This window comes from Coregonus lavaretus (assembly GCF_964263955.1).
Source record: "Coregonus lavaretus genome assembly, contig: HAP1_SCAFFOLD_5003, whole genome shotgun sequence".
In the NCBI taxonomy this organism is placed as follows: Eukaryota; Metazoa; Chordata; class Actinopteri; order Salmoniformes; family Salmonidae; genus Coregonus; species Coregonus lavaretus.
The window spans coordinates 41,268-44,228 of NW_028164636.1; the positions used below are offsets into that span (position 1 = coordinate 41,268).

Genomic DNA, 2,961 nt, shown 5'->3' on the forward strand with positions numbered 1-2,961 from the left:
ACACATTCTGTACAATGTGGTTCAGTCTGAATAAACATGTTACAACTAATAAAAAATAACACTAATGTCTCCTATACAAAAATACATCCCTTTATTTGAAAATCTTTCAACATTCACCGTTCTTTACACAGATACCCCTCCAGAGGGGACAACAACGAGGCCTCCCATTGGACAAAAAGTGCAGCGGTTTTCCACCAATAAGAGTGAATTTAACTCACTAGTAGCCCGAACATACATCCCCCTCAGATCACCACTACTGTACTCCCTCTGTACTCACTCAGACCACAAGCCACTCCAGCAGGACACTACTTTAAAAGGTGAAGATATACAGTCCATACTTGGGACGCATTGTGAGCCTGTCCTGACAGACAGACAGACAGCTCTGGAGCATTTGGTGTCTCATAGATATTGCACTTTGAAAGAGAGGGGGGGAGGGGGGGGGCAGGGGATTGATTGTGCGTATACGGTACACCCTTCAGCGTGGGAGCGAGAGGCCGAGAACAGGTTGGCACTAGCAACAGGAGGCTGGGGGATAAAAACTATCTGGAGAGTTCATCCTTCACTCAGACCCCTCTTCTTAGATTCTACACCCCTTCCTTCTTTCTCTCACCCTCTCTCCTTTTCTCCTTTTCTCCTCCATTCTCTTCTCCTCCATCCTCCACTCATTTGCCCTGGAAGTTACTGAGCTCCATCTCATCTTTGCGTCGTTTCTGCTGGGCGAACAAAGAGCTGAAGGGGTACAGCTTAGCCTTGGCTGGGAATCTCTGCCCTGCTATATCCACCTCGTAATCTCCCCTGTTGATGAAGTCTGGGGTCACGGCGGCAGGGGCGCCGTCCAGGGATGGCGGTGAGACGAAGCCCAGACACACGTGTCTCTCCAGGGTGTAGGAGTAGGCAGAGGAGGTGGTGGTGCCACACAGCTCCCCATTCCTACAGAGACAGAGAGAGAGAGACACAGAGAGAGAGACACAGAGAGAGAGAGAGAGACACAGAGAGAGAGAGAGAGGCAGAGAGAGAGAGAGAGAGAGAGCAGAGAGAGAGAGAGAGAGAGAGAGGCAGAGAGAGGCAGAGAGAGAGAGAGAGAGGCAGAGAGAGAGAGAGAGAGAGAGAGAGAGAGAGAGAGACACAGAGAGAGAGAGACAGAGAGAGAGAGAGACAGAGAGAGAGAGAGGCAGAGAGAGAGAGAGACAGAGAGAGAGAGAGGCAGAGAGAGAGAGAGAGAGAGAGAGAGGCAGAGAGAGAGAGAGAGGCAGAGAGAGAGAGAGAGAGAGGACAGAGACAGAGAGAGAGAGAGAGAGAAAGAGAGAGAGAGAGAGAGACACAGAGAGAGAGAAAGAGAGAGAGAGAGAGAGACAGAGAGAGAGACAGAGAGAGAGAGAGACAGAGAGAGAGAGAGGCAGAGAGAGAGACAGAGAGAGAGGCAGAGAGAGAGAGAGAGAGAGGCAGAGAGAGAGAGAGAGAGACAGAGAGAGACAGAGAGAGAGAGAGAGAGACACAGAGACAGAGAGAGAGAGCGAGACAGAGAGTGAGACAGAGAGAGAGAGAGAGAGACAGAGAGAGACAGAACGAGAGAGAGAGAAAGAGAGAGAGAGAAAGAGAAAGAGAAAGAGAGAGCATTAGATGGTGAGAAGAATACTTGATTAATCCATAACGAGACCCCAACCCCTCTGATACACACCGGTTGAAGAGGCTAGAGCAGTGGGCAGCTTCTAGTGTAGTGCCTTGCTCTGTGTCGTGATGGTGTGTGTCTAACCTGTAGATGGGTTCTCCCACCAGGGCCACAGGTCCAGCTCTGTGTCATGATCCTCCAGGACTAACATGATGAAGCGACGGCTCACCCCCTCCTGACGCTGCTGCAGCAGTGACGCTCGACCCAGGAAGTCTATGTCCTGGAGGGGGAGGGGGGAGAGGAGAGAGAGAGAAAGAGAGAGAGAGAGAGAGGAGAGAGAGTGGAGGGGAGGGAGAGGAGAGAGGGGAGAGAGAGAAAGAGGAGGGGAGAGAGAGAAAGAGGGAGGGAGAGAGAGAAAGAGGAGGGGAGAAAGAGAGAGAGGAGGGGACAGAGAGAGAGGGGAGGGGGAGATAGAAGAGAGGAGGGAGAGAGAGAGAGAGGGGAGAGAGAGAGAGGAGGGAGGAGAAGAGAGAGGGGAGGGGAGAGAGGAGGGAAAGAGGTGTGAGGACATTAGATGGGATTAGAGTTAGACCAACACCCAAGAGAGATGAAGAGGTGGTGGCTACATCAGTACAGGACAGGACTAAGGGCCTGTTTAGGACAAACTAAATGTACCGGTCCATGGGCTGTACCGTGTCAAACTTGACCCTGAACTCTCGGCCACACTCCAGTGGAGTGGTGAAGGGATCCAGGTCCTGACCCCAGAAGGCAAAGAACTTCTCTATACGGAGGGAACGCAGGGCGTAGTAACCAGCGTTACGAATACCATACTTCTGTCCCACTGACATCACCTCGTTGTAGACATGGAGCGCATACTGGAGGAGGGGAGAGAAGGAGAGAGAGGTGGGGGAGGGAGAGAGAGAGGTGGGGGAGGGAGAGAGGATAGAGGGTGGGGGAGGGAGGTGGGGGAGGGAGAGAGAAGGAGAGAGAGGTGGGGGAGGGAGAGAGGAGAGAGGGGTGGGGGAGGGAGAGAGGAGAGAGAGGTGGAGGAGGAGAGTGAAGGAGAGAGAGGTGGGGGAGGGAGAGAGAAGGAGGAGAGAGAGGTGGGGGAGGGAGAGAGAAGGAGAGAGAGGTGGGGGAGGAGAGAGGAGAGAGGGGTGGGGGAGGGAGGTGGGGGAGGGGTGGGGGAGGGAGGTGGGGGAGGGAGAGAGAAGGAGAGGAGGTGGGGGAGGGGAGAGAGGAGAGAGGGGTGGTGGGGAGGGAGGTGGAGGGAGGGAGAGAGAAGGAGAGAGGAGGTGGGGGGAGGGAGAGAGAGGAGCGCGAGGTGGGGGGAGGTGAGAAGAGGAGAGAGG

The 2,961-nt window shown here is 54.0% G+C and overlaps 1 pseudogene across 1 annotated transcript; it reads right to left on the bottom strand.

The window, feature by feature from the left end:
• Positions 1–577: 577 nt before the first annotated feature.
• On the bottom strand, positions 578–2,484 carry LOC311116830 (pyruvate dehydrogenase phosphatase regulatory subunit, mitochondrial-like; annotated as a pseudogene). The gene is made up of 3 exons (XR_014615515.1): positions 2,302–2,484; positions 1,754–1,889; positions 578–930 (listed from the first exon to the last, which is right to left on the bottom strand). The product of XR_014615515.1 is annotated as a pyruvate dehydrogenase phosphatase regulatory subunit, mitochondrial-like (transcript).
• Positions 2,485–2,961: the final 477 nt, after the last annotated feature.